This window comes from Macaca fascicularis, chromosome X (genome assembly GCF_037993035.2).
Source record: "Macaca fascicularis isolate 582-1 chromosome X, T2T-MFA8v1.1".
Classification (NCBI taxonomy): Eukaryota; Metazoa; Chordata; class Mammalia; order Primates; family Cercopithecidae; genus Macaca; species Macaca fascicularis.
In genome coordinates this window covers 106,672,565-106,686,236 of record NC_088395.1, presented here as the reverse complement: position 1 = coordinate 106,686,236, position 13,672 = coordinate 106,672,565, and the positions used below count along the sequence as shown (strand labels likewise).

General features: G+C 37.6%; 1 long non-coding RNA gene and 1 other non-coding gene across 3 annotated transcripts in view; both read left to right on the top strand.

Moving 5' to 3' along the window:
* The window catches only part of LOC123571037 (uncharacterized), a 355,383-nt gene that overhangs the window by 118,824 nt on the left and 222,887 nt on the right, over positions 1 to 13,672 (top strand). The gene's annotated exons all lie outside the window — the stretch shown is intronic.
* On the top strand, positions 11,370 to 11,497 carry LOC123571500 (small nucleolar RNA SNORA40). Its single transcript, XR_006695655.1, has one exon. It is a non-coding gene; the product is annotated as a small nucleolar RNA SNORA40 (small nucleolar RNA).

The following is a 13,672-nucleotide window of genomic DNA, read 5'->3' as shown; positions in this document are numbered from 1 at the left end:
CTCACCTTCTTCCTTCTGTTCACCTGCAAGCTCAACACCATGTGGAAGCCACCAAGGCCTGGGGGTTGCACCCTCTGAAGCAATGGCCAGAGCTATACCTTAGCCCCTTTTAGCCATGACTGCAGCTGGAGTGGCTGGGACACAGGGTGCCATGTCCCATGGCTGCACAGAGCAGTGGAGACCTGGGATTGGCCCACGAAATCACTTTTCTCTCATCTGGCCCTTGAAACCACTTTTCTCTCCTAAGTCTCCAGGGCTATGATGGGAGGGGCTGCCACAAACATCTCTGAAATGCCTTGGAGGCACTTTCTCCATTGTTTTGGCTATTAACATTCGGCTCCTCTTTACTTATGCAAATTTCTGCAACAGGCTGGAATTCCTCTACAGAAAATGGGTTTTTCTTTTCTACCACATAAGCTACAAATTTCCCAAACTTTTATGCTCTTCTTCCCTTTTAAATATAAGTTCTAGTTTCAGTCGTTTCTTTGCTTATGCAAATAAGCATAGGCTTTTAGAAGCAACCTTGAACACTTTGCTGGTTAGAAATTTCTTCCATCAGATACCCTAAATCAGGGTACAATGGCACCAATCTCTTTGCTAAAGCATACCAACACTGACCTTTACTACAGTTCTCAGTATGTTCCTCATCTCCATCTGAGACTACCTCAGCCTACACTTCATTGTCTATATCTGTATCAGCATTTTGGTCACAACCATTTAACTAGTCTCTAGCAAGTTCCAAACTTTCCCTTATCTTCCTCTCTTCTTCTGACCCCTCCAAACTGTTCCATCCTCTATCTGTTACCCAGTTTCAAAGCTCCTTCCACATTTATAGTATCTTTATAGCAATGTTCCACTTCCAGTACCAATTTTCAGTATTAGGTCTCACACTGCTATGAAGACATACCTAAGACTGGTTAATTTATAAAGAAAAGATGTTTAATCCACTCACAGTTCTGTAGGCTGTATGGGATTCTGCTTCTGGGGAGGTCTCAGGAAACTTATAATCATGGCAGAAGGTGAAAGGGAAGCAAACAAATCTTCACATGGCCAGCATGAGAGATAGAGAGTGATGCAAGAAGTACTACACACTTTTAAACAACCAGATCTTACGAGAACTCTATCATGAGAATAGCAAAGGGGAAGTCTGCCACCATGATTCAGTCACCTCTCATCAAGCCCCTTCTCCAACACTGAAGTTTACAATATGACATGAGATTTGGGTGGGGTCATAGAGCCAAACCATATCAGTGTATGTGTCTGAAAATGAACACATCTTTGTAAATGGGATGTAATATAAATTATTTTATGTGTCAACTTGACTGAGTCATGGAGTGCCCAGATACTGGGTTAAACATTATTTCTGGGTATGTCTGTGAGGGTGATTCTGGATGAGATTAGCATTTGAAGCTGTAGACTGAGTAAGACAGATAGCCCTCCCCAGTGTGGGTGAGCATCATCCAATCCATTGAGGGCCTTAATAGAACGTAAAGACAGAGGAAGGTAGAATTTGCTCTCTTTTCCTGACTGCTTTAGATGGAACATTGGTCTTTTGTCTTTGGAGTAGTACTTACACCACTGGCTCTACTGGTTCTTAGGTATTCAAACCTGGGCTAGAACTTACATAATTGGTTCTCCTGGTTCTCGGCCTTTGATCTTGGACTGGAACTACACAACTAGCTTTCCTGGGCCTCCAGCTGGCAGGTAGAAGATTGGGGATTCCTCTGCCTCCACAATTGTGTGTACCATTTCTTTAAAATCTATCTATCTATCTATCTATCTATCTATCTATCTATCTATCTATCTATCTACCTACCTACCTACCTACCTACCTACCTACCTACCTATGTATGTATCCATCCATCCTCCTATTCTGTTTCTCTGGATAACCCTGGCTAATGAAAGATGTGTGTGTGTGTGTGTGTGTGTGTGTAATTTTTGTCTTTCAAAATTAGCATTTAGAGAAGGAAACCTTGGATTCATGGTAGAAAGAAATAATTCTCAAACACTTTTGTTATTTGTAAGGGAGAAAATTTTAAAAGGCAGTAGAAGAAAACTAAGACATTTATGTGGTATTCCTGAAATAACCATTGCCTATGCTGACACTTCATGAGTATAATGTCTTATTTAATTGATAGTTTTTCCATTCTCATTGGGAGGCTTTAGAATATGTGTTTTTGGATGTTAATTCTGGAAATGTGCTATGTTCTGTCTACACTTATTTTTTTGTCTCTAAGGCTTAGTTTAAAAAGAACTTTCTTGGGGTGCTATATTAAGAACTGTAAATGACACCAAAATAAAAAATAGGTATGAAAGTGGACTATTAATACTTGTGGAATTTATAATGTGTAATAAATTACTGAGTATTTATCAGAACATGCATAATGTAAGCAATTATGTATAGACATTAGTTTTATCTTTAAAGCTGCCAAGTTTTCTCTTCAGTTTTAACAGCCTTAACAAGATGTCTACCTCGTTCTCATGCTGTCAAATTAAATATAGACAATGTTATTATCTCTTGGGTCTTCTTCCCAGTTTATCTCCCAGTGTGCATACACCCAATTGCAATGGAAATTCTCTTTCACTGTCATTTTCCTTGATTCCTGAAGCTATCATTTCTCTGGGTTCATTCTTCATCTGGTGACAGATGATATACCCTTTCTGAGATTCAGTTGGTTCCTACCTCGTTGATTGCTTTCTTACCTGAGTTCAGTTTGTTTCCCCACTCCAACATGGCTGTTTTCTACATGTTTCACCTTCTTTTACAATTTCAGTTAGTCACTATTAGTACCAAGGTCTGAAAATCGATTTTCCCACAATAGAAAAACACTCTTCATGATTTTAGTCAGTCTTTCAGAAGGAAGGTTTCAGTGAAAGCATGATTATTCTTTTTGTCTCAATTCTTCCAGCTTGGGTAAGTTTACAGCATAGCATTTGAAACACATGCCGTGTTTTATGCATCTGTTGTTCATCATATAGTTTCAAACAAGAAATGAGAAACTCCTCTTTAACCTAATGTTATTTAGCTTAAGAAAAGGGCATAACAGAGACAGATAAGATTTTTCAAAACTTCCCCTTTTTATCCTTAAAAAGTCTGTAGTTTCCTCTCTAGTTTTGAGCAGTTAGATACCTTGTCAGCTTTATTGGCCTGGAACACAGTTTTTAGGTAAAAGTCTCTTTTTGATTGGAGTCTACTTCATCTACAGGAAGATTGAAGAAGTCTATTTTTTCTAAATAAATACAACATGTCTCATGGTTTCTTTAACCAAGAAATAATGATTGAGCCAGTCTGGACTGAGCTAAGAACAGGTGTGACTTCCTTTATGTTTTTACTTTTTATGATTAAGAGAAGTAAAAATAAATTTATGGAATTTATTGAGGTACTTGACACAAATCAAAATTAATTTTAGCTTTCATACAAGGTATAAATTAGTGAATATTTGTTAACACCTAGACAGTAATTGTCTATGTATACTACTTTCAAAGGAGATCTTTTTCCTCACCCAAAGAGTCTTCCTTTGTTTCAAAGCCAAAGATGTTGAATTGCACAAAGAAAGCTTGAATATTCGATAAAGAGATGTGACTTTCACAGTCAAAATAGTCTTTGCATATGAGAGAAACTTTTAAGGAAGGATTCTGATGAATTTTTGGTTCTCTTCTATCAAATATTTGGTGGTTATCTCTTGATAGGCTTGTTCAGTAGACACACCTCTTGAAGTAGCTGACCATAACCTTTAATATGCGACTCAGTATTCATGGCAGTGACTCCTAATTTATGCCTTTTTAAAATTACAAATTATTGGCCATCTGGTCTCTCAAAAATAATCATATTCTTTGGAGGTTAAAAAAAATAGGTTTGACAAGGATATTCTGAAAATATTTCTGCCAATATGTAAAAGTCAAAAAATTTTCTGCTTATCAGTTTTTATACCTATATTATTTGAATACCTTATCTGACATGAGTCTGTGTTAGTTCACTTTTCAGGCTTAACTTGTTTCTGTTTTACTTGTTTTGTGAAAGATGATGTCTCATGAAGTAATCAAAGCTCTTCCATAAAGAATGTTTATTTAATTTATTTCCATTCCTTTTCTTTGGTTATAAATTGTGCTTTAGCACAGGGGCATTTTACCTTTCCACTTTCTTACTTTTTTTTCAGGGATTTTTGTTACTGCTGGTAGGCAAAAGAATGCTCCAACTGATTATAAGAATGTTAGGCTAAGGCTGGGAGTGGCACACTTTCCAAGAAAGTTAATGGAGATGGGGCTAAGGCAGAAGCAATATGAAGTTCTGGGTTTATGCAGAGTTGGACAGTTCTGCGCCAGGAGGTATCCGAAGAAGGAGCAAAGTGATGGTGAACAAGCTTGTTATTTTCAATACTATTCTGTAATCAAAGAAACCAGGGCTTCCTGGAGAAATGGTGAATCCTAAGGCTGGGGCACAGGATGTATAAGATGAGCCTGTCATTTCTTACAGAGTCGTAAATTAAGGAAGTATTCAAAAACAGAATGATGAGGATGTCAAAGGACATAAGAGCCAATCTGAAAAGGCTCACAATGGCCAAAGCTGAAAGAATTTGTTCAACACAATAAATAACAGTATTAAATTATAATCATAGGATTAAGTAAATATACACAGACCAAAAGGATATAAATTATTGAATAAATAGTTATGTTCGCGAACAAATAAATAAAGGAGTACAGATAAGTCTCTAATGAATAGTTTATGTAGATAACTTCTTTTCCAAAAGGTGGAATTAATTCTATCCTCTTGAGTTAGTAACTTGCAAAATTGGTACCAGAAAAGTAGAGTATTGCTATAAAGATACCTGCAAATGTGGAAGTGACTTTGGAACTGGGTACCAGGCAGAGGCTAGAACAGTTTGGAAGGCTCAGAAGAAGACAAAAAAGATGAAGCAAAGTTTAGAATTTGCTGGAGAATTGTTGAATGGCTGTGGCCAAAATGCGGAGAGTGATGTGGACAGTGAAGTCTGGGCTGAGGTGGTCTCAGATGGACATGAGGAACTTATTGAGAACTAGAGTAAAAGTTACTCTTGCTATGCTTTAGCAAAGAGACTGGCAGCATTGTACCCCTGTTCTTGGGATCTGTTGAGCTTTGAACTTGAGAGAGATGATTTAGTGTATCTCATGGAAGAAATTTCTAAGCAGCAGAGTGTTCAAGATGTGGCCTGGTTACTTCTAAAAGCCTATGCTCATTTGCACAAACAAAGAAATGACTTGAAACTGGAACTTACATTTAAAAGGGAAGCAGAGCATAAAAGTTTAAAATATTTGCAGCCTGACTATGAGGTAGAAAAGAGAAAACCATTTTCTGTGGAGAAATTCAAGCCTGCTGCAGAAATTTTCACAAGTAAAGAGGAGCCCAATGTTAATAGTCAAGACAATGGGGAAAGTGCTTCCAAGGCATTTCAGAGACCATTTTGGCAGCCGGTCCCATCACAGGCCTGGAAACCTGGGGGGGAAAAGTGGTTTCATGGGCCAGACCAAGAGCCCAACTGGGGCACTGCCTACTGGAGCTGTGAGAAAAAGGCCACCATCCTCCAGACCCCAGAATGCTAAGTCCATCAACAGCTTGTAGCATGCACCTGGAAAAGCTGCAGGCACTCAACACCAGCCCTTGAGAGCAGCCAGGGAAGCTGAGTCCTGCAGAGCTATAGGGGCAGAGCTTCCCAAGGCCTTGCAAGCCCACTCACTACATCAATGTGGCCTGAATGTGAGACATGGAGTCAAAGGAGATTATTTTGGAGCTTTATGATTTAATGTCTGCCTGCCCTGCTGGGTTTCAAACTTACATGGGACCTGTATCCCTGTTGTTTTGGCCGGATTCTCCCTTTTGGAATGGGAGCATTTATCCAATGCCTGTACCCTTATTGTATCTTGGAAGAAACTAACTTGGTTTTTGATTTTATAGGCTCATAGGCAGAAGGGGCTTGTCTTGTCTTCAATGAGACTTTGGACTTGGACTTTTGAGTTAATGCTGGAATGAGTTAAGACTTTGGGGTACTGTTGAGAAGGCATGATTGTGTTTTGAAATGTGAGAAGGACATGAGATTTAGGAAGAGCTTGGGTGGAATGATATGGTTTGGCTCTATGTCCCCCCCTCCACCAAATCTCATGTTGAATTGTAATTGTCAGTGTTTGGGGAGAGACCTGGTGGGGGGTGATTGGAACATGGGAGTGGATTTCTCACTTGCTGTTTTTGTGATAGTGAGTGAGTAATCATGAGATCTCGTTGTTTAAAAGTGTATAGCACTTCCCCTTTTAGTCTCTTTTCCTCCTGCTCCAGCTTTGTAGGATGTGCCTGCTGCTCCTTTGCCTTCTGCCATAATTATACGTTTCCTCAGGCTTCCCCAGCCATGCTTTTTGTACAGTTTCTGGAACAATAAGCCAATTAAATCTCTTTTCTTTATAAATGACCCAGTCTCAGGTATATGTTTGTAGCAATGTCAGAATGGACTAATACAGTCACTAGCAAAGAATACTTGTGTATGAAAAGAGTCAGGGAAAAGTGATTTTCTAGAAGAGAAAGCTGACACACATCAGGTGGTTAAGGCTAACATCATCAATGATAAGACATGTACCTGTCTATATGATGGGGTGAAAATGGCACTATAGCTCTGTACTCTTTCTCCCCAAAACCCATACCGGACAGTTCTAAAAACTGGGAGGTTCATCAAGCAAAATAAGCAGACTGATAAACTGTCATAGGTCAGTGAAAGCTAAGGTGACGTACACGATTACTAAGTAAAATATGGGATCTTCAAACAGATAAAAGACAATAATGAAAAACTAATAAAATCTGAATAAAGTGGCTTTTTTTCCTTCAGCCAGGGTTTTACTCTATTTCCCAGAATGAAGTGCAGTGGCATTATCCTAGCTCACTGCAGCATTGAGCTCCTGGGCTCAAGAAATCCTCTGGCCTCAGCCTCTCAAGTAGTTTGGACTACAGGCACGTGCCACCAGGCCTAACTTAATACATTTTTTTTTTTTTTTAAGAGATGAGGGTTTGATTATGTTTTCCAAGCTGGTTTCAAACTCCTGGCCTCACATGATCCTCCTGCCTTGGCCTCTCAAAGTGTTAGGATTACAGGTGTGAGCCATGGCACCTGGCCTGAATAAAGTCTTGAATTTGGTTAGTAGTAATGTACCAAAGTTATTTCCTTAGTTGTGACAAATGCATCATGGTTATGTAGATGCTAATAGTAGGGAAGACTAGGTGAGGAGTAAATGGGAACTTTCTGTAATGCCTTTGTAATTTTTCTCTAAATTTAAAATTATTGCATATATAAAAATTTGTTTAAAAACTGAACCGTAGTAACCTTTTCCAAAATGAATAGACCATGGGACAAAAACTGTGCACATGTTCAAATTGTCACTTTATTCACATCTTAGTTGTTGTGTTTGTCTATGAGATTTATTAATCTCATATTACACGTGTCCTCAGGCCAGTTCCTAGAGAGAATGGTGAAATTCCTAAATAATGGATGTCAGAATTGTTGAAAAGGTGGTGTGTATTTCCAAGTACTTGTAGCATGTGGTATGAGAAGAGTGTTAAGTAGAATGAGGCTCTGTATAACTAGATGACTATTTGTAGGTTCAAATTCAAGGATAGGATCTGTTGGAGACAAACAAAGAGGAAGGGAAGCAGAGGGAAGATGAGAATAGTGCCCCCACAGGAATAATTTTGCCATTGTGGTAAGTTTGTAATCAAATAGGAGACAGAGGTAGCTAAAGTTGGGGCCAGTTGGTGAAGGGAGGAAATTTGGAGAAAAGGAATAAAAATTTAAAAGGTACATATGCAGGTGAGGTATAGGAGAAAGCTGATGACACTTCCATTTCTTTCCAGACTGAATGGAGGAGAAAGGGGAAGAGTGAATGGTATCAGTCCCTAGGAAAAAAGAATATGATTGTTTAAAAGCTACAATGGGAAGCCAACCAAGCAAAATTTCTTCTTCTGCTATATCAGACATTTAAGCAAGTGATTCCATATTTACCAAATTTGAACTGATTGACATCTTTGGAATGATCTCAAGGTGTATGTTGTCATCTAGTTACTAGGTCTCGAGGAGATTGAGACATATTTAGATCTGTGGTGATTTAAGAGGGAGAGAGAAAATTATTGGAACGTTATGTTGAAAATCTCTGAAATAGATCTCTCTGCTTTATTTAGCAGTGGGAGCAGTGACATTAGGAAAACTTGTGATTGAGATGATATTGGAAAAAATATACTGCCAGAGCATTTGGATTAGGGAGTAAAAGCATAAGCGAGAATAGAGGGTGCTAAATTTCTTCTCTGGGAGTTGGAATTAAGAAAATAATCAACAGTTTACATGTAGCATGATTGACAAGAACAAACATGCTGAATAGCCAGCTTTCACATTTGGGAAACAGCCGAATTTAAGGATAACACTTTGTATTACTTTTGCCAGAAAGAATACAGGTAAGTGCAAAAATTGTCCAACAGCACCAAACAAGCAAACACACAAACAAACAAGCAACCATAGTGGGAAGCAAAGTAATGTGTGATGCAACAATGTTTTATCCAAATGTTATCAAAGACGACAGCAGTGTACCTCAACTTTTGATGCTTCATTGACTCGTACCAGAACCATGATTAAGCCCAGAGTAGAGCTAGCTCCAATTTCACACACTCAGTGTGATGTTTCTCGACAATTGTGTAGTGGCTGAGAATACGAATTGGTAAGTTCAGTAGCTTACTCTGAATTGTCTATGATGTTATAAGGAATACTTTTCAAAACAGTTTATGTTTTTTGTGTTACACTATTTCTACAAAGAGTTATATTTTTTCTGTTGTGAAAAAGATAATTGAATAGCAAAGAACATTATATCTTCTTTTCTCGTTCATGGAGGTCTTGGTTATTCAGGCCAAATTCCCAGTCAAGGTACTGCAGTTGGAGATAGCATGTCTGAATTGATGACAATTTTCACCAATCATGAGTAGGTGAAATCATAATCCTAAATCATAATCATAATTGACAATCATGAGCATGTTGGAAATAATTCACAGAGTATTGGTCTTGCAAATTGTATAATCAGAGCAAACACAGGAACTTTGTTTAAGTACTAGTGGAGTGCATTGTGTATTCAGAATATGAGTGGAAGAAGGAAGTATTACAATGAGAGACTAATTGGTGGTGATAGTAGAAAGATCTTCAAGTGGAACTGGAAGAGAAGACGAGAGAAAAAGATGCAAAGAGAGGCTAAAAAAAGAGAGCTGCAGGAACTTAAGTTGAAATCTTTCCTTGTCAAAGCAGAATCATGGATGGGAGGAATGAGCTGATGTGTCATTGGTGGCAGGTGTATGAAGATGGAGCTAGGTGAGAAAAGGCCCAGATAAAGAAAGCCTGGCCACAATCTTCAAAGAACATTCTGAGCCATTACATGGATGTTTCTTTTTTTTTTTTTAATATTCAAAAAGAGAATTCTAATGCAACTAGCTGGGTTTTTGCTTTTTGGTTTGTTTCTTTGCTTTAAAAACTTTCTTTTGATTTATTTTTTATTTCAATAAGTTTTTAGGGAGCAGGTAGTGTTTGGTTAGAAGAATAAGTTCTTTAGTGATGATATCTAATATTTTGGTGTACCCATCACCTGAGCAGTGTACACTGTGCCCAATGTGTAGCCTTTTATGTTTCTTCTTAAAATTGCAACCATTTTTATTTTAATGGGCCATTAGGGCCACTCTTGAAGAAATTCCGTCAGATGTACAATTGATAACAAATTACAAAAGCATTTTGAAGGTTTCGTCTTGTCCTCACCTGGTTGGCACTGGCTGAATGTCACAGTGCCCGTCTTTCCTTCCACTTGTCTTAGATCCCAAATTGCAAGGTTATTTAGTGAATACGAAGCAACAAGGAAAAGAAATTGCAGCAGCTTGAGATTTATGCAGAGACTGTGTCATCCAGACTTTTGTTCCCTCTTCCAACTTCGCAAAAGTGATGGATTACCAGACAAAGATCCATAGGATTTATAAATCAGCTTAAACATAATAGTGATGTTTGGAACTGGTACCAAGTTTACTGGAGCTACTTCTTTCAATTTTACAGCTTTATATAACCCTTTCTTGCATGCACTGTGATTGCCTTTATAGATGGATTAATAAATTACTCCTGGTATACAGAATACATGGGAGGCTGACTGTTTGCACAGCGTGGGACCAAGACCTGAGTGTTCAAATATCAGAAGACAGCTGGAACACAATCTGTGCAAAGGCAATCAGAGCCACCAGGTCTATTCAATACTAACTTAGAACATCTAGTGAGAATTGGGAAAATCTCATTGAGTTATACATTTATAAATTTAGTAACCTGACATCCTCCCCTCTTTTTCCCTCTCTTTCATATATTTTGATCTATAAGACTAGCTCACTAGAGCAATTTGTCTTTGATATACTGAGCTCCATTTCCAAAATATGATATATGACAAGACAAATTTTTCTTTGCAAGAATCATGTATATATGTCTCTTTTATAAGGAGGAAGAAATCTTGGTTTTGATATGGGTTTCTCTGCTGCCAACAATGGATAGCAGAGACTGAAAACAACAGTATTTAAATTAAGCTAACTTTTGTGTCTCTCTTTGTTTAAAATAATCTCTCCAAAACTATAGATGAGACAGTTGTATAGGTTTACATTGCTTGCTTTTATATTTTTAGTGGTTTCTGTTAGTGTGTTAATTACTCAATGTGTAGAGGATAAATGATGTTGGAAACAATATTAATGCTGTCAGGTCTTCAGAAGACTATATACACCAAGGAAAAAGCTTCACAGTGCTGCTTTTTATCCATGGGGAAGGCCCCAGAGTTTTAGATTACCACAGACCTGCCTTAGCGTTATTCTGGTGAGGGATGGTCAGTGGTTCATTCCCATGGTTCAGTGGCTCTTTGGCTTGGGCTTAACTGGCTACAGATAGAGCTTCTGGAGGGATCCAGGTTGTTGAGACATTGAATATAAATTTTTAATGGAGTTGTGGAAATTCTTATTAAATAGTAAATCACCAGATTAAGAAGTCGGGGGTAGATGGGTGTAGTTGTTTTTGCCACAGAAAAAGCAAATCTAAAATCCATAAAATTTACTCTTTACCTCTAAACTTCCCATATAATTATGATTACAGACCATCATTATTGAAAATTCTCTTTTGAAATTAGTTATCTAAAAGTCATGAGCCAATAAGATACATGCACATGTTTCTGAGGAATACTGTCTTTTGAAGGGAGTTTTGTACTATAAATGCATACTAACAGAGTTTAACACTATCAGTGATAGACTGAATTAAGAAAATTTGGTACATATACACCATGGAATACTGTGCAGCCATAAAAAAGAAATAGATCACTGCACTTATGTATGTTTTTGTTTAACTTATGGACAAAGACTTATAGATAAGTACAAAAAATAAATCCTCTTTTGCAACCCAGAACTCATTGTTCAATATGAGTTTTGATACATATAAGAAGGGATATTATTATACCTGAGACAGTTAAGATAACCATAAAGATTGGTTCCAGGTCGGGTGCAATGGCTCAAGCCTGCAATCCCCACACCAAGGTGGGAGTATTGCTTGAAACCAGGAGTTCAAGACCAGCCTGTGCAAGAAAACTTTTATCTTGAGAACATGATGTCTGGAATTAAAGGTATTCTACACATCTGTACTATTCTTGAGTGATCGCTTAGGAATGAACGTGATTTGAACTCATTCATGTTAAGAGAGGGTATCAAATTGACAACCAGGCAGATCCCCACCACCTACACTAAAAAGGACCCTGAAGTAAATTGGTTGAAGAAATCAGGTCCCAAAGATTCTTGGTGAATTTTGAAGACTTCATCAGTATACCCATATTAAAAGGAGATGACAGAAGCCAAAGTAATTATGGGCTGACAGGACAACTGGATCAGTTTCATTAAAAAGGGCTAACTTGAAGAGAAATCTTTTGACTCCAGCTCTTTAGAGTATCTAAAGTGACCTTGATGGACAGTGGAAAAAATCACAACATGGAATTCCTTGAATAAAAATTTATTGACTTAAAAAAAAAAAAAGAAATAGATCATGTCCTTTGCAGGGACATGGATGGAGCCAGAGGCCATTATCCTAAGCAAAGTGATTCAGGGACAGAAAAACAAATACTGCATGTTCTCACTTATAAGTGGAAGCTAAATGATGAGAACACATGAACACATAGACAGAGACAACATAAACTGGCCCTATCAGAGGGCAGAGGGTCAGAGAACGGAGAGGATCAGGAAAAATAAATAATGTGTACCAGGCTTAATACCTGGGTGATGAAATAATCGGCACAACAAACCCACATGACGCATGTTTACCTGTGTAGCAAACCTGCATATGTACCCTTGAACTTAAAATAAAAGGTTAAAAAAAAAAAAAAAAGACTTAGAGCTTTTAAAAACTTTTTTTCGCTTTTCACTCACCAGTCTGATTTCTTTGGCTTTATCAAGATAAGGTGTTTCAGAGTCAAATGACCAAAAATAAGCAAATGGAAAGTCTCCAAATACAGGATTACAAAGATTTTTTATGTGACTCTTCAAATAAAAGTGTGAGTGGGAAAACACCCTAAAGTTAAAGCTGATTAGCTGTTTGGGTCCCCTGGAGCTGATGCTTCTAGTTTGCCAACCTTTCATGAATACCTTCAGATTGATTCATTCAACCATTCTCTCTGATTACACATATTGTTACCTTGCAGTGTGTAAAACTATGAAAAAAGTTAAGGCATCTGTTTTGTTTGTGTGAATATATATAAATACATATATACTCACACCTCTTATCATTTCTGTGCTATAATAAACTTGCTTTTGTAGTTTAACTCAGAACTTTTGCAAGTTTTTATATAATGTAGTTAATATAATGTGACATTTCAACTATATTAAAGTATGAATATTAAGGACTATATGCGGTCTGAGTCTACATGGGCAAAACCTCAGTGTATACTGAAACAAGTTGTGCATGTCAGTCAAGGGTGGAATGAAAAACTATCAATGCTATATTAGGGAAAGCATTTGGAATTTTGTTTTCTTTTTTTTTTCCTTTTCTTTGATGATGGTTTGTACAAGCAGCCATTGAGTTTCTGTTGAACCTCATTGTTCTACAGCAGCCCTATGGTCATTTAACTCTTCTGAGGTGTATTAATCCAATTATCTCACCTTGATGCATGTTATGTGTTTGGCAGAAATAATACCACATATTATCTTTCATGTTTGCCCCATGACTGAATTGTGGAAACAGCTCACATTTCTTAGGCTCGACCTGTTGAGCTTATGTAAGTTCAATACAATTTATTTAATGCTTGAGTACAATACCTCTACATTTCATAGCAATTTATAGTTAAGTGTGACTTTTATCCCCTATCAGGATGCAATAAATATTTGCTTCTACTGACTTCTGCTGGGAAGTAATATCTAGGCATTTCATAAAATCAGCACGCTAATTTTGTCTGGAGGGCCATGTTTGTTAAAGCTTTTAATGCACTGTATACTGTAGTTCACTTTTCATCATTTATACCTATCCAGGGCTGGAAGGGACTTAAAAGGTCATATAGTCCTCATAGCAGCCGCACCAGCCCTGTCCCTGACTTTAAGTAGCTCCAGAAAGCCTTTCAAATTAGGAGGAATTGATCTGTTTTCTTA